An 18665-nucleotide genomic window follows, 5' to 3' on the forward strand; every position below is an offset into this window, starting at 1 on the left:
GAGGGAGGGTGACGTGGCGAGAGGGAGGGAGGGTGACGTGGCGAGAGGGAGGGAGGGTGACGAGACGAGAGGGAGGGAGGGTGACGAGACGAGAGGGAGGGAGGGTGACGAGGCGAGAGGGAGGGAGGGTGACGAGACGAGAGGGAGGGAGGGTGACGAGAGGGAGGGAGGGAGGGTGACGAGAGGGAGGGAGGGAGGGTGACGAGAGGGAGGGAGGGTGACGAGACGAGAGGGGGAGGGAGGGAGTGTGACGAGACGAGAGGGAGGGAGTGTGACGAGACGAGAGGGAGGGAGTGTGGCGAGACGAGAGGGAGGGAGTGTGACGAGACGAGAGGGAGGGAGGGAGTGTGACGAGACGAGAGGGAGGGAGGGTGACGAGACGAGAGGGAGGGAGGGTGACGAGAGGGAGGGAGGGTGACGAGAGGGAGGGAGGGTGACGAGAGGGAGGGAGGGTGACGGTGACGAGAGGGAGGGAGGGTGACGAGAGGGAGGGAGGGTGACGAGAGGGAGGGAGGGTGACGAGAGGGAGGGAGGGTGACGAGACGAGAGGGGGAGGGAGGGAGTGTGACGAGAGGGAGTGTGACGAGAGGGAGTGTGACGAGAGGGAGGGTGACGAGAGGGAGGGTGACGAGAGGGAGGGTGACGAGAGGGAGGGTGACGAGAGGGAGGGTGACGAGAGGGAGGGTGACGAGAGGGAGGGAGGGAGGGTGACGAGCAACGTTTTGGTTATTATTACCCTCTCTATTGAAGTGTATTTCCACCAGAGTTAACATTTGGGTTGTAATTATGAAGTATTTAGTAATGACCTCCATGCACATCCTTTCACAACACAGTAACAACACACTGAGTACTGTTCAAAGTCCAGCTCGGACCGCTACTCACAATGTCGTCCTCGTAGTCGACGTCAGGCTCGGAGGGCGGCGTGCTGTACTGTTTCCTCTCCAGCCTCATCTGCAGCTGGCGCACCTGGCTTCTCAGCACCTCCACTTCCTGTTTATACCCCGCCTCCATCTGCCTGAGGCGCTGCTGCACGGCGTCCACAGGCACCGGCAGACCATCATCATCCAGGTAGGCCGGGTAGGGCTGGGGGGAGGCTGAGGAGCAAGGGGAGGCTGGGAGGAGATGGCAGGTTGAAAAGGTAAGGGGTGAGCTGGTGGTGGTTGGGCCCATGATGGCAGCGTAGCCCGAGCTGCTTCTGACTGCAGAGAGCCAGCTGGATCCTGACTTGACAGGGCTGGAGCTGACTGGGGCTGGAGCCGAGGAGCGAACCCTTTCCTCCCTCTCCCTTCGGCCGTACTGCCAACCCCCGTTCGGCGCGGCCATGCCCTGGGTGCGCAGTAGCTTGCCAGCCAGGCGTCGGCTCTGGTAGGCCGTGGGCTGGAGGGCACGGCAGAAGCCTGACGAGAGGTTGGCTGAGAGACCAGAGTGGCTGGCCGCAGTGCTGCAGGCAGACTGGACCATGCCCTGGACACTGTCCCAGTGAGAGCCCAGCAGAGACAGCTCCTCACTGACACACAGTTGGTTCTGGGAGACCGGGCGTCGCAATGCCACAGCCTGGCTGTTGTCAACAGGGGGCACTGTGGAGGTGGAGGATGCTGCTCCTTTTGACGTTGGGACTGCTACCACACACTCTCTCAGAGGCACTAAGTTTCTACCACTCACACTCTCTGTCCTCTTCCCCTCTCTCTCCTCTCCCTGGGTCTCGGGTAAGGCCCATTCTGTGGCTTTGGGCTGGCCTAGACTTTCTCTGATTCTAGGGGGCAGCGTTGGTGGGACCTCTGCTTCGTCCGTGAGCGTCTCGGTGGAGTCCTCCATGACCGTAGGGAACGGGGAACGAGCTGCTCGAGTGCCAGCAGCCCTGCAGAAGCGGAGGGGGCGTTCTGGAGGCCGTTGGGGATAGGCCCGTTCAGAACGGCTGCCGGTAGCGGGCCCTTCCAGGCAGGTGGTGATGGCGTGCAGGCAGGACGGGGAGTGACCGAGGCAGTCCTGGAGGGACTGCCAGCCGTCTGATGTGGCAGTCGAGGGGGGAACTGGGGGTTAGCGGTCTGGGAGAGGGCCTGGTGAAGGAGGGGTGTGAGCAGGGGGAGAGGGGGGAAGTGGGGGTTGCCCTGCTCCAGAGCGATGGGGGGGAGGGGCTGGGTGGTGAGACAGATCTCCTCTCTCATCTCCGCCTCCTCGAAGCCCTCTTCCCTCTGCTCCATCTCCACGGGTGTGGTAGGAGGAGTCTGAGTGACAGGCTCCACCTCCGAGTCGTCGCTTTCCAATCCCGTGTCAGGGCTGACGTCCTCGGGGCTGTCGGGTGCGGCCCCTCCTCCTACAGAAGCCATAGGCTCCAGGCCATGGGCAGTACGGGCCTCCTGACAGTGCTTGTTGAGGTTGGGGTCGCTGGAGGTGCGTGTGAGGGCCACTCCGTTCTCAAAGGCAGACACCAGGTTGTCCATGGAGCGAGTCTTAGGAAGCCTGCACAGAGGGGTATAAGTACAAATCTCAAGTTAAAGAAAGTGGTGGAGCTTCGTTAAATCAGGTGTGCTTCCCTTCTGTACCACTAGAGGGCAGGCAGGTGAGCTTCCCTTCTGTACCACTAGAGGGCAGGCAGGTGAGCTTCCCTGATGTACCACTAGAGGGCAGGCAGGTGAGCTTCCCTGCTGTACCACTAGAGGGCAGGCAGGTGAGCTTCCCTTCTGTACCACTAGAGGGCAGGCAGGTGAGCTTCCCGTCTGTACCACTAGAGGGCAGGCAGGTGAGCTTCCCGTCTGTACCACTAGAGGGCAGGCAGGTGAGCTTCCCGTCTGTACCAGTACCGAGTCAGTGTGCAGGGGAACAGGTTAGTTGAGGTAATATGTACATGTAGGTAGGGATGAAGTGACTATGCATAGATAATAAACAGTGAGTAGCAGCAGTGTACTCAAACAAATAGAGTGTCAATGTAAATAGTCTGGCTGGCCATTTGACTCCTTGTTTAGCAGTCTTATGGCTTGGTGGTAGAAGCTGTTGTGGAGCCTTTTCTAAAAACACTAGAGCTGTAGATGCAGAGCCCCACATGCAGTTTTCACCATGAGCCTGTTCATCTTGATTTACCCCCACTGTGAGTAAACCCTTAAATCAATAACTAAAATAAATCCTTGAAAAGACAAGCGCTCAACAGATACAAGGAGATATAAGAGACAGAGAGAGAAGAATAGAGTGAGTGGACAGAGAGAGAAGAATAGAGAGAGTGGACAGAGAGCGAAGAATAGAGTGAGAAGAATAGAGTGAGTGGACAGAGTGAGAAGAATAGAGTGAGTGGACAGAGTGAGAAGAATAGAGTGAGTGGACAGAGAGCGAAGAATAGAGTGAGAAGAATAGAGTGAGTGGACAGAGAGAGAAGAATAGAGTGAGAAGAATAGAGTGAGTGGACAGAGAGATAAGAATAGAGTGAGAAGAATAGAGTGAGAAGAATAGAGTGAGTGGACAGAGAGAGAAGAATAGAGTGAGAAGAATAGAGTGAGAAGAATAGAGAGTGGACAGAGAGAGAAGAATAGAGTGAGAAGAATAGAGTGAGAAGAATAGAGTGAGTGGACAGAGTGAGAAGAATAGAGTGAGTGGACAGAGAGCGAAGAATAGAGTGAGAAGAATAGAGTGAGTGGACAGAGAGAGAAGAATAGAGTGAGAAGAATAGAGTGAGTGGACAGAGAGATAAGAATAGAGTGAGAAGAATAGAGTGAGAAGAATAGAGTGAGTGGACAGAGAGAGAAGAATAGAGTGAGAAGAATAGAGTGAGTGGACAGAGAGAGAAGAATAGAGTGAGAAGAATAGAGTGAGTGGACAGAGAGAGAAGAATAGAGTGAGAAGAATAGAGTGAGAAGAATAGAGTGAGTGGACAGAGAGAGAAGAATAGAGTGAGAAGAATAGAGTGAGTGGACAGAGAGAGAAGAATAGAGTGAGAAGAATAGAGTGAGTGGACAGAGAGAAGAATAGAGTGAGTGGACAGAGAGAGAAGAATAGAGTGAGAAGAATAGAGTGAGAAGAATAGAGTGAGTGGACAGAGAGCGAAGAATAGAGTGAGAAGAATAGAGTGAGTGGACAGAGAGAGAAGAATAGAGTGAGAAGAATAGAGTGAGAAGAATAGAGTGAGAAGAATAGAGTGAGTGGACAGAGAGAGAAGAATAGAGTGAGAAGAATAGAGTGAGTGGACAGAGAGAGAAGAATAGAGTGAGAAGAATAGTGTGAGTGGACAGAAAAAGAAGAATAGAGAGAGAAGAATAGAGTGAGTGGACAGAGTGAGAAGAATAGAGTGAGTGGACAGAGTGAGAAGAATAGAGTGAGTGGACAGAGAGAGAAGAATAGAGTGAGAAGAATAGAGTGAGTGGACAGAGAGAGAAGAATAGAGTGAGAAGAATAGAGTGAGTGGACAGAGAGAGAAGAATAGAGTGAGACGAATAGAGCGAGTGGACAGAGAGAGAAGAATAGAGTGAGACGAATAGAGTGAGTGGACAGAGAGAGAAGAATAGAGTGAGAAGAATAGAGTGAGTGGACAGAGAGAGAAGAATAGAGTGAGAAGAATAGAGTGAGTGGACAGAGAGAGAAGAATAGAGTGAGAAGAATAGAGTGAGTGGAAAGAGAGAGAAGAACAGAGAGAGTGGACAGAGAGAAGAACAGAGAGAGTGGACAGGAGAGTGGATAGCCCCACCTGTCCAGGGACCGTGAGGTGAGCTCGTCTCCCTGTACGCTGGGGGACAGGTAGAGCTCCATGGCGTCCTCGGCAGAGGTGCAGGGAGAGGAGGTGGGTAGGTAGACGGACGTCCACAGCTGCAGGGCACGGGTGTGGCACACCGGCTGCAACACCTGGACACAGGGGACAGGTTGGAGCAGAGGTCAGAGGTAAAAAAAAACCCACAAATAACATTTTGTCTCAGTAAAGCCATTTAAAATGTTGCTGACACTACATGGCCAAAAGTATGTCGACAGCCCTTCAAATTATTATAAATTGGCTATTTCAGCCACATCCGTTGCTGGTAGGTGTATAAAATCGAACACACAACCATGCAATCTCCATAGACAAACATTGGCATTAGAATGGCCCGTACAGAAGAGCTTAGTGATTTTCAACGTGGCACTGTCATAGGTTGCCACCTTTCCAACAAGTCAGTTCGTCAAATGTCTGCCCTGCTAGAGTTTCCCCGGTCAACTGCTGTTATTGTGAAGACGGAAACATTTAGGAGCAACAACGGCTACGCCGCGAAGTGGTCGGCCACACAAGCTCACAAACGTGACCACCAAGTGTTGAAGCGCGTAAAAATCGCTTCATGAAATGGGTTTCCGTGGCCAAGCAGCCGGCTATAGTGGTGTAAAGCTCGCTGCCATTGGACTCCGGAGCAGTTGGAAACGCGTTCGCTGGAATCACGCTTCACCAGCTTACAGTCCATGAACGAATCTGGGTTTGGCGGATGCCGGGAGAACGTTACCTGCCCCCAATGCATAGTGCCTACTGTAAAGTTTGGTGGAGGAAGAATAATTCCATTGAAGGGAAATCTTAACGTTACAACATACAATGACACTAGAAGATTCTGTGCTTCCAACTTTGTGGCAACAGTTTGGGGAAGGCCCTTCCCTGTTTCAGCACGACAATGCCCCCGTATAGTAAATAAAAAACAAATAAATACTAATAATAACATACATGTACAGTGCCTTGCGAAAGTATTCGGCCCCCTTGAACTTTGCGACCTTTTGCCACATTTCAGGCTTCAAACATAAAGATATAAAACTGTATTTTTTTGTGAAGAATCAACAACAAGTGGGACGCAATCATGAAGTGGAACGACATTTATTGGATATTTCAAACTTTTTTAACAAATCAAAAACTGAAAAATTGGGCGTGCAAAATTATTCAGCCCCCTTAAGTTAATACTTTGTAGCGCCACCTTTTGCTGCGATTACAGCTGTAAGTCGCTTGGGGTATGTCTCTATCAGTTTTGCACGAGAGACTGAATTTTTTTTCCCATTCCTCCTTGCAAAACAGCTCGAGCTCAGTGAGGATGGATGGAGAGCATTTGTGAACAGCAGTTTTCAGTTCTTTCCACAGATTCTCGATTGGATTCAGGTCTGGACTTTGACTTGGCCATTCCAACACCTGGATATGTTTATTTTTGAACCATTCCATTGTAGATTTAGCTTTATGTTTTGGATCATTGTCTTGTTGGAATACAAATCTCCGTCCCAGTCTCAGGTCTTTTGCAGACTCCAGCAGGTTTTCTTCCAGAATGGTCCTGTATTTGGCTCCATCCATCTTCCCATCAATTTCAACCATCTTCCCTGTCCCTGCTGAAGAAAAGCAGGCCCAAACCATGATGCTGCCACCACCATGTTTGACAGTGGGTATGGTGTGTTCAGGGTGATGAGCTGTGTTGCTTTTACGCCAAACATAACGTTTTGCATTGTTTCTAAAATGTTCAATTTTGGTTTCATCTGACCAGAGCACCTTCTTCCACATGTTTGGTGTGTCTCCCAGGTGGCTTGTGGCAAACTTTAAACAACACGTTTTATGGATATCTTTAAGAAATGGCTTTCTTCTTGCCACTCTTCCATAAAGGCCAGATTTGTGTAATATACGACTGATTGTTGTCCTATGGACAGAGTCTCCCACCTCAGCTGTAGATCTCTGCAGTTCATCCAGAGTGATCATGGCCTCTTGGCTGCATCTCTGATCAGTCTTCTCCTTGTATGAGCTGAAAGTTTAGAGGGACGGCCAGGTCTTGGTAGATTTGCAGTGGTCTGATACTCCTTCCATTTCAATATTATCGCTTGCACAGTGCTCCTTGGGATGTTTAAAGCTTGGGCAATCTTTTTGTATCCAAATCTGGCTTTAAAATTCTTCACAACAGTATCTCGGACCTGCCTGGTGTGTTCCTTGTTCTTCATGATGCTCTCTGCACTTTTAACGGAACTCTGAGACTATCACAGTGCAAGTGCATTTATACGGAGACTTGATTACACACAGTTGGATTGTATTTATCATCATTAGTCATTTAGGTCAACATTGGATCATTCAGAGATCCTCACTGAACTTCTGGAGAGAGTTTGCTGCACTGAAAGTAAAGGGGCTGAATAATTTTGCACGCCCAATTTTTCAGTTTTTGATTTGTTAAAAAAGTTTGAAATATCCAATAAATGTCGTTCCACTTCATGATTGTGTCCCACTTGTTGTTGATTCTTCACAAAAAAATACAGTTTTATATCTTTATGTTTGAAGCCTGAAATGTGGCAAAAGGTCGCAAAGTTCAAGGGGGCCGAATACTTTCGCAAGGCACTGTATGTATGTATGTATGTATATATATGTATTTAAACCCTTATTTTTTTGCTACTAAACAGTCTCCATATATACTTCCATTCATGTTTTAAATGGTACCGGGGGACCTTCAGAAGAGTCTTGTGAGGCCTGTTCGGCGGTCCTAAACGTGGTGGAGAGAGTCTCACCTTTCCACAGAGGGGTCATATTTTTTGCTGCTGTGACATGTGAAGCACACCTGATCCCTCTGTTAATAACCAGGACAGGAGAAGAGAGGAAAAGAGAGGAGAGAAGAGAGGAGAAGACAGGAGAGAAGACAGGAGAGGAGAAGACAGGAGAGGAGAAGACAGGAGAGAAGAAGACAGGAGAGAAGAAGACAGGAGAGAAGAAGACAGGAGAGAAGAGAAGAGAGGAGAAGACAGGAGAGAAGAAGACAGGAGAGAAGAGAAGACAGGAGAGAAGAGGAGAGGAGAAGAGAGGAGAAGACAGGAGAGAAGAAGACAGGAGAGAAGAGAGGAGAGGAGAAGAGAGGAGAGAAGAGAGGAGAGGAGAAGAGAGGAGAGAAGAAGACAGGAGAGGAGAAGAGAAGAGAGGAGAAGAGAGAACAGGAGAGGAGAGGAGAGAAGAGAGGACAGGAGAGGAGATAAGAGAAGAGAGGAGAGGTGAGGAGAGGAGAGAAGAGAGGAGAGGTGAGGAGATAAGAGAGGAGATAAGAGAGAAGAGGAGAGGAGAGAGGAGAGGAGAGAGGACAGGAGAGGAGATAAGAGAAGAGAGGAGAGGAGAGAAGAGAGGACAGGAGAGGAGAGAAGGAGCGGGGACAGTAGTGGGTACCATATCATGACCGGGGATGAAGAGGAAGTTCTGGAAGTTCTTGTTGCCGGAGCGGAGCAGAGACCAGACGGAGCAGGTGCGGTTGTGGATGTTGCGGACCTCTCTCTCCCGCCCGTTGTTACACAGGAACGTCCCGTACAGACACGAGTACGTGTGCTGCACCAGCTTGACCTGGGGGAGAGGACCAAAAACACACACACGCTAGGCCTTTACACATTCCTTAATATATACAGTAACACTCCTAAACTACTACACAGAACACAGTCACAGTACGCTTCTAAACTACTACACAGTACGCTCCTAAACTACTACACAGTACGCTCCTAAACTACTACACAGTACGCTCCTAAACTACTACACAGTACGCTCCTAAACTACTACACAGTACACTGCTAAACTACTACACAGTACGCTCCTAAACTACTACACAGTACGCTCCTAAACTACTACACAGTACGCTCCTAAACTACTACACAGAATGTGTAAAGAAAAGAGAGATTGACAAATAAGAAGATAAAGAGAGATGGTAAAGTCAAGGTGTAGTGTACGTACCAGGAAGGCTTCGTTGAACTCGAAGAGGCACGGGAACTGTTTGAACAGCTGATGAACACAGTCCAGCCACTGAAGGAAGACCGGGCACTGCTCACTCACGTCGGCAGCATTCTCCTGGTGACCACAGCGGTCGCCAAACTTATGACCGTAGTCCAACCACTCCGTCTCCACCAGTACCTGGAAACCCTGAAGAGGAGGGAGGACAAGTCGGATCCAACACTATACAGCTCCCTCCCTCCCTCCCAACCTCCCCTCCCTCCCTCCCAACCTCCCCTCCCTCCCAACCTCCCCTCCCTCCCTCCCTCCTCTCCCTCCCAACCTCCCCTCCCTCCCAACCTCCCCTCCTCTCCCTCCCTCCCTCCCTCCCTCCCTCCCTCCCTCCCTCCCTCCCTCCCAACCTCCCTCTCCCTCCCAACCTCCCCTACCTCCCCTCCCTCCCTCCTCTCCCTCCCTCCTCTCCCTCCCAACCTCCCCTCCTCTCCCTCCTAATCTCCCCTCCCTCCTCTCCCTCCCAACCTCCCCTCCCTCCCTCCTCTCCCTCCCAACCTCCCCTCCTCTCCCTCCTCTCCCTCCAAACCTCCCCTCCCTCCCTCCTCTCCCTCCCTCCCAACCTCCCCTCCCTCCCTCTCCCTTTTATTGACAAAGTGCTCCATTGTAACATGTGTAAATAAACCCACTGTTTTTTGTTGTTGTTGGTAAATTCCAACGGGATGTGTGAAACTGGTTGTACCGTCAACATACTATCAGAACAGACAACCTGGTAACCTGCTGCATCAGTGTTGAAGTGAAGCACACCGTTTTGATCATTGCGTCACAGTATCCTCAGGGACAGTGTTTTGTGTGTACCTCTAGCGTCCTATAGAACGGGTCCAGCAGGATCTTGGCGAGAGCCACAATCTGAGGGGTACGGTCCCAACCGTCTGAACAATGCACCAGGACAGGACGTCCCTCCCTTTCCACCGCAGAGCACACCAGAGTGGCTGCCTTCAGCATGACGGACAGGTGCTGCAGCCAACGGGTGCTCTCCAGAGCAGACAGCCAGCTGTGAATGCACACACCCGAGGGGCGACCAATGAGAACAGGTCTAGAAGGTTCTAGAATGTATTTCCGTCTGAAGGTAAATAATAAAACACAGCCTGGGTTGGGTAACCGGGGACAACCCTGACATCGGGGAGAGGGCGTGGAGCCCCTGACCTAGATGTGTCATTTTTAAAAAGGGGGTCACTACAGCACCTCTTTTAGAATACCAGGAACTCTGCCACTAGAACAGCCCTCTGTGTGCATCACTCATTACAGGGTGGGACATGCACTGTCCACATGCAAGGAGACATACACACAACAAGTGGGTTCAAATACTATTTGAAATCTATCAAGCACTTTAAACGTTGGCTTTCGTCTGCCTGGAGTCGCAGGGGTTTTGCACTCCTGGGAATGTTTCTATTGCTTGTCTAGTGTGTGACTGGAAAGTTCAGTAAAGCACAGCTTAAGTATTTATATTTATTTGCAAATGATTTCAAATAGTATTTGAATGCAGGTCTGATATGCAAAAATACATGAACACCACAAAGACACTTTGGACAAACAGCTTGCCTGGCCCCGCGGGAATGGGCCTGCCTGCATATATATATACTCTCTCTCTCTCTCTCTCTCTCTCTCTCTCTCTCTCTCTCTCTCTCTCTCTCTCTCTCTCTCTCTCTCTCTCTCTCTCTCTCTCTCTCTCTCTCTCTCTCTCTCTCTCTCTCTCTCTCTCTCTCTCTCTCTCTCTCTCTCTCTCTCTCTCTCTCTCTCTCTCTCTCTCTCTCTCTCTCTCTCTCTCTCTCTCTCTCTCTCTCTCTCTCTCTCTCTCTCTCTCTCTCTCTCTCTCTCTCTCTCTCTCTCTCTCTCTCTCTCTCTCCCTCTCTCTCCCTCTCTCTCCCTCTCTCTCTCTGTGGTGTAAACTTACTGAGGCCTGGAAAAGGGGACTGAGGGATGGTAGAGATAAGAGCGAGATGCCAGAGGGATCCACTTACTTGCCCGGGTCAGGGATCTGGCTGCAGACGGCTCGGAGGGACTGGAAGCTGTTCCTAATGGAGTGGATGTTGGCCATGCCCATGAACATCACCTCACAGTTAGGGTAGTACTCTGAAACATACACAATTATACTACAGTTAGGGTAGTACTCTGAAACATACACAATTATACTACAGTTAGGGTAGTACTCTGAAACATACACAATTATACTACAGTTAGGGTAGTACTCTGAAACATACACAATTATACTACAGTTAGGGTAGTACTCTGAAACATACACAATTATACTACAGTTAGGGTAGTACTCTGAAACATACACAATTATACTACAGTTAGGGTAGTACTCTGAAACATACACAATTATACTACAGTTAGGGTAGTACTCTGAAACATACACAATTATACTACAGTTAGGGTAGTACTCTGAAACATACACAATTATACTACAGTTAGGGTAGTACTCTGAAACATACTACAGTTAGGATAGTACTCTGAAACATACACAATTATACTACAGTTAGGATAGTACTCTGAAACATACACAATTATACTACAGTTAGGGTAGTACTCTGAAACATACACAATTATACTACAGTTAGGGTAGTACTCTGAAACATACTACAGTTAGGATAGTACTCTGAAACATACACAATTATACTACAGTTAGGGTAGTACTCTGAAACATACTACAGTTAGGATAGTACTCTGAAACATACACAATTATACTACAGTTATAATAGTACTCTGAAACATACACAATTATACTACAGTTATAATAGTACTCTGAAACATACATTATTATAGTACAGTTATGATACCCCAAAGTGAAACCCGTTTTTTTTTTTTTACATTTTTTTGCGAATTTATTTAAAGAACGAATAGAAATACGGTCCCACAGTTGACAGTGCATGTAAAGAGCAAAAACCAAGCCATGAGATCGAAGGAATTGTCCGTAGAGCTCAGAGACAGGATTGTGTTGATGAACAGATCTGAGGAAGGGGACCAGAAAACATCTGCAGCATTGAAGGTCCCCAAGAACACAGTTCCATCATTCTTAAATGGAAGAAGTTTGGAACCACCAAGACTCTTCCTAGAGCTGGACGCCCGGCCAAACTGAGCAATCGGGGGAGAAGGCCCTTGGTCAGGGAGGTGACCAAGAACCCGATGGTCACTCTGACAGAGTTCCAGAGTTCCTCTGTGGAGATGAGACCCTTCTGGAAGACTTGTCAGGATCGAGGGAAAGATGAATGGTGCAAAGTACAGAGAGATCCTTGATGAAAGCATTCTGGAGCAGGACAGGACCTCAGACTGGGGTGAAGGTTCACCTTCCAACAGGACAACGACCCTCAGCACACAGCCAAGATAAAACAGGAGTGTCTTCAAGGACAAGTCTCTGAATGTCCTTGAGTGGCCCAGCCAGAACCCGGACCTGAACCCGATCAAACATCTCTGGAGAGACCTGAAAATAGCTGTGCAGCGACGCTCCCCATCCAACCTGACAGAGCTTGAGAGCATCTGCAGAGAAGAATGGGAGAAACTCCTAAAATACAGGTGTGCCAAGCTTGTGGCATCACACCCAGGAAGACTCAAGGCTGTAATCGCTGCCAAAGGCGCTAAAACAAAGTACTGAGTGAAGGGTCAAAATACTTATTAAATTCTTATTACTACTTTTTTTTTTTACGTAGAATTTTTTTCTAAAAAACAGTTTTTGCTTTGTCGTTATGGGGTATTGTGATGTCATTATGGGGTATTGTGATGTCATTATGGAGTATTGCGATGTCATTATGGAGTATTGTGATGTCATTATGGGGTATTGTGATGTCATTATGGAGTATTGTGATGTCATTATGGGGTATTGTGTGTAGATTGATAAAAACAAAATATATATATTTTAAGCAATTTTAGAATACGGCTGTAATGTAACCAAATGTGGAAAAAGTCAAGGGGTCTGAATACTTTCTGAATGGAGAGCAAAAATAAATCAGACTACGGTTAAGGTAGTCCTCTTTAACACCCAGGAACGCACAACATATCAGTCACATGGGGTGTTAATACTCTGCAGACACAAAGTACGATTTCTCTCTGCTGCTTAGGGACGGTCAACATGTACATCTCTACTGCTTAGGGACGGTCAACATGTACATCTCTACTGCTTAGGGACGGTCAACATGTACATCTCTACGGCTTAGGGACGGTCAACATGTACATCTCTACTGCTTAGGGACTGTCAACATGTACATCTCTACTGCTTAGGGACGGTCAACATGTACATCTCTACTGCTTAGGGACTGTCAACATGTACATCTCTACTGCTTAGGGACTGTCAACATGTACATCTCTACTGCTTAGGGACTGTCAACATGTACATCTCTACTGCTTAGGGACTGTCAACATGTACATCTCTACTGCTTAGGGACGGTCAACATGTACATCTCTACTGCTTAGGGACGGTCAACATGTACATCTCTACTGCTTAGGGACTGTCAACATGTACATCTCTGGCTGCTTAGGGACTGTCAACATGTACATCTCTACTGCTTAGGGACTGTCAACATGTACATCTCTACTGCTTAGGGACGGTCAACATGTACATCTCTGCTGCTTAGGGACTGTCAACATGTACATCTCTGCTGCTTAGGGACTGTCAACACGTACATCTCTACTGCTTAGGGACTGTCAACATGTACATCTCTACTGCTTAGGGACTGTCAACATGTACATCTCTACTGCTTAGGGACTGTCAACATGTACATCTCTACTGCTTAGGGACCGTCAACATGTACATCTCTACTGCTTAGGGACGGTCAACATGTACATCTCTACTGCTTAGGGACGGTCAACATGTACATCTCTACTGCTTAGGGACTGTCAACATGTACATCTCTACTGCTTAGGGACTGTCAACATGTACATCTCTGGCTGCTTAGGGACGGTCAACATGTACATCTCTACTGCTTAGGGACGGTCAACATGTACATCTCTGGCTGCTTAGGGACGGTCAACATGTACATCTCTACAGCTTAGGGACGGTCAACATGTACATCTCTACTGCTTAGGGACGGTCAACATGTACATCTCTACTGCTTAGGGACTGTCAACATGTACATCTCTGGCTGCTTAGGGACTGTCAACATGTACAGTGGGGCAAAAAAGTATTTAGTCAGCCACCAATTGTGCAGGTTCTCCCACTTAAAAAGATGAGAGGCCTGTAATTTTCATCATAGGTACACTTCAACTATGACAGACAAAATGAGAAGAAAAAATACAGAAAATCACATTGTAGGATTTTTAATGAATTTATTTGCAAATTATGGTGGAAAATAAGTATTTATTTATTATCCAGAGAGACTCACAAAAGCAATAATGGCTAAGAGCTCAAGGGCACAACGACAGGTTTTTCACCTGGTCGGAATGGGGATTTCAATCCAGCGACATTTTGGTTACCGGTCCATCGCTCTTAACCGTTAGGCTACCTGCCCGCCCCTAGATAACCTGATTCATTAGCTGTCTCCCAGCTCAGAACACACGAGTTGGTCAGACTGACGCAGTTTTGAAGGTCAACCAGACACGATGTGACTGGCTTCAATAACAGGAGCTCTTAGGAGGAATGACAACCACAGTACGGGTGTGATGTAACACCTCTCTCTGGCTGTTCTACTAGGAGGCATAAAAGATGAGACATATGTGAGTATGATGCCTGACAAAACAACCAGGTTAGGAGACAACATCCATCCACTGTATTGCGTGTGTGTACTGACCTTCACACTCACAGCCACCTCCCTTGGCACGGTTGGCCACTGCAGCGGTGTAAGAACGAGCGTCGAGGATAAGAAGTTTTTGTGGCGCAGTGTTGGCATCAGGGCCTGGGCATCCTGTCAGAGAGGAGTCTGAGGGAGGGAGAGAGGAGGTTTTAGATTTAGTGGTGGGGTGTGGGTAGACAGGTAGAAACAGAATGAGGGACGGCGAGAAAAAGAGATGGATGGCGCAGATAAACAACAGGTAGAGAGAATGAGAGATGGCGAGTTAGGAGAGAGCGAGGGAGAGATGGTGAGAGAGCGAGGGAGAGACGGAGAGAGGGAGAGAGAGCGAGAGAGAGATGGCGAGTTGGGAGAGAGCGAGGGAGAGACGGAGAGAGGGAGAGAGAGATGGCGAGTTGGGAGAGAGCGAGGGAGGGAGAGACGGAGAGAGAGCGAGGGAGAGATGGAGAGAGAGCGAGGGAGAGACGGAGAGAGAGCGAGGGAGACAGGAGGGTTAAACAGAGAGAAGGGGTTAGGAACAGGGGCGTGATGATCGATAGTGCTGGCTCAGCTCGTCCCCTGTAGAAAATCAATATCTCCTCCTGATGATGACCACTGCAGCACTGCTTAGTAACATCTACCACAACGACGGGCGACAAACCTCGCTAGGGGACGGTGATTGGTGGGTGGGGAAGAGCCTCATCACGCAGAAACATCTCAGAAAGACATTACTCACAAAATGTCTAGGGCCTGGATTCCAAATAGCATCTTAAGTTCATCTTGTCTGTCTGCCTGCCTGACTCTGTCTGCCTGACTGTCTGTCTGTCTGTCTGTCTGCCTGTCTGCCTGACTCTGTCCGTCTGTCTGTCTGCCTGCCTGTCTGTCTGCCTGCCTGACTGTCTGTGTTAGAGCCGATTTGGACATATTTGTATAAAAGACCAAACATATGGAGCTCCATGTATATTTGTGTAAATATATTAAATATGAATGTAAATGATGAAATATTAGGTACGTACCTTTATGATTTATATTTACCTGATTGAGATATATTCATTTGTTGTTAGTGTTGTTTGTGTAACTCAGTTTTTGTCCCCCCCTCTTGCCTATTCATTGTATTGTGGTAAGTGTGTTAGGATAAAGGCAGGAAGTTGGGCCTTCGGGAGGGGGAGTCCTTGCTAGATGCGGGAGCGGTATAGTTTTTTGACCATACAGACATACAGACATGATGTGTATTTTCCATATCAAGTATTCTATGCTTTAAGTTGATTGGAAAGACATTTATTAGTTAGATATAAGAAGAATAAACATTTTTGTTGCACCATATCCCTGGATGTCATCGAATATTTGGCCGTTTGGAAACCTTGAGTGTGTACCAAACAACCCCGCTTCAGGCTTGGGCAGTGGCTATGGTAAAGACGAAAGGAAGCCACTACAGTCTGTCTGTCTGTCTGCCTGCCTGTCTGCCTGCCTGACTCTGTCTGTCTGTCTGTCTGACTCCGTCTGTCTGTCTGCCTGACTCCGTCTGTCTGTCTGCCTGACTCCGTCTGTCTGTCTGCCTGACTCCGTCTGTCTGTCTGCCTGACTCCGTCTGTCTGTCTGCCTGACTCCGTCTGTCTGTCTGCCTGACTCCGTCTGTCTGTCTGCCTGACTCCGTCTGTCTGTCTGCCTGACTCTAGGATCCTATGGTTCTAGCTTCGCCTTAAGATACTTGTGTCATACTGTTCTCTCTCCATGACAATGACTGATGCACCAAGTCTGCTACCAGCAGGACCCTGCACAGCGTCTACCACCAAGCCATAAGCTCCCGAGTGGAGCAGTGGTCTAAGGCACTGCATCTCAGTGGTGTCACTACAGTCCCTGGTTCGAATCCACACTCTATCACATCCGGACGTGATTGGGAGTCCTATAGTGCGGTGCATCGTCTGGGTTTGGTCGTCATTGTTAATAGGAATTTTTGTTCTCAATTGACTTGCCAAGTTAAATAAAAGGTTCAATAAAATCAGACCCGCTGAATAGTTAATGAAACGGTTACACAGGCTCCACGACCCTCACCGGACTGTACCGGTCGACTGTCCTTACACAGGCTCCACGAGCCTCACCGGACTGTACCAGCCGACTGTCCTTACACAGGCTCCAGGACCCTCACCGGACTGTACCGGCCGACTGTCCTTACACAGGCTCCAGGACCCTCACCGGACTGTACCGGCCGACTGTCCTTACACAGGCTCCACGACCCTCACCGGACTGTACCGGCCGACTGACCTCACACAGGCTCCAGGACCCTCACCGGACGGTACCGGTCGACTGACCTCACACAGGCTCCAGGACTAGCCACCATGTTCACCAAGGTCAACCATGTTCACCAAGCTTTTGGTGATTTGACACCTTGACTTCTTAGGCACCGGTACAATGGTCGTCACCTTCCATGATTTTGGCACTGTACAGGTGCTCAGTAGGAGTTGAAACAGTCGTGTGAAGACACCCTTGAGCTGGTCGGCGCTGACCTTCAGGACTTTGCCCCGTGGTCAGTCTGGGCCCGGGTGCTTTGTGTGACTTAATCGTTAACAAGCATGAGGCCACCTCTGTTACCTCTTATCTGGACAGGAGAGGATTTGAGGATAATCTCATATATTTGTTTACATTCGTCTTTGAAATCAACGGTGTCAAATCTTCCACGAAAACAGTTAAGGTTATTTACAAAGGATCTTTTTTTAATTTTACCTTTATTTAACCAGGCAAGTCAGTTAAGAACAAATTCTTATTTTCAATGACAGCCTAGGAACAGTGGGTTAACTGCAATGTTCAGGAGCAGAATGACAGATTTGTACCTTGTCAGCTCGGGGATTTGAACTTGCAACCTTTCGGTTACTAGTCCAACGCTCTAACCACTAGACTACCCTGCCGCCCCTACACTCTAGCCACTAGGCTACCTACCACCCCTACACTCTAACCACTAGGCTACCTACCACCCCTACACTCTAGCCACTAGGCTACCTACCACCCCTACACTCTAACCACTAGGCTACCTACCACCCCTACACTCTAACCACTAGGCTACCTACCGCCCCTACACTCTAACCACTAGGCTACCTACCGCCCCTACACTCTAACCACTAGGCTACCTACCGCCTCTACACTCTAGCCACTAGGCTACCCTGCCGCCCCAGGCAGTGTTATTGTTCTCTCTTTTCCTTTCTCTTCCCACCATTGCATTAGGACCCGTCCCATGCTCGTCTTGGATTGCCTGTACAGAACCTCTGCTCCACTTCATCCTTGAAATCTTTTTTTGCTTTCCATGTTTATTTATTTTAAATTTTACCCTCTTTTTCTCCCCAATTTCGTAGTATCCAACTATCTTGTCTCATCGCTACAACTGAGCTCGGGAGAGACGAAGGTCGAAAGTCATGCGTCCTCCGATACACAACCCAACCAAGCCGCACTGCTTCTTAACACAGCGCGCATCCAACCCGGAAGCCAGCCGCACCAATGTGTCGGAGGAAACACTGTGCACCTGGCAACCTTGGTTAGCGTGGAGTCGCTGATGCGCGATGAGACAAGGATATCCCTACCGACCAAACCCTCCCTAACCCGGACGACGCTAGGCCATTTGTGCGTCGCCCCACAGACCTCCCAGTCGCGGCCGACTGCGACAGAGCCTGGGTGCGAACCCAGAGCCTCTGGTGGCACAGCGAGCGCTAGACCACTGCGCCACCTGGGAGGCCCACTTTCCATATTGTTTTGACCTGAATTACTTTCCTTTCTCCACTACAGCATCAGTATCTCCGTTCAGGAATGAAAAACTTCTCGGTCTTTTCACCGAGGCACATTTTCAAGTCCTTAGACTTGTTGTAATGACGGTATCCTCACAGAACTGGATGTATGATGTCATGCTGTCTGTCACCTCGTGGGGGATCCCTACGTGAGCCAAAAGTACACCTCCCAGTCTGTGGCATCAAAGCAATCCTTGAGCTCCTCCCTGCTCTCCTCTTTCCATACCGGAATAGATTTCTCTACAGGGTTTTTCAGAAAGTGTCACCTGCACCTCGGTAGGAGACGGTCTGATTCCTAGATGGGTGATCTGCACATCGTCTTCAAATGAGTCCTCTACGTTGCCATAACACTGATCCAAGGACACGAGTTGGACAGGTGACGTAATGTTGCAGTAGGAGAGGTGCGCGGAGAGAGAGCCTGTCTGGTCAGTTGATTGTGGAAAACGCAGCATTGAAAACAGTCTGTAATCCTATCAGCAGCTTCCTTATTGTGAAATCCAG

General features: G+C 48.8%; 1 pseudogene; it reads right to left on the reverse strand.

Moving 5' to 3' along the window:
• The window catches only part of LOC135532270 (myotubularin-related protein 4-like), a 93931-nt pseudogene that overhangs the window by 15550 nt on the left and 59716 nt on the right, over window positions 1-18665 (reverse strand).

Source organism: Oncorhynchus masou, unplaced genomic scaffold, assembly GCF_036934945.1.
Source record: "Oncorhynchus masou masou isolate Uvic2021 unplaced genomic scaffold, UVic_Omas_1.1 unplaced_scaffold_1794, whole genome shotgun sequence".
NCBI lineage: Eukaryota > Metazoa > Chordata > Actinopteri > Salmoniformes > Salmonidae > Oncorhynchus > Oncorhynchus masou.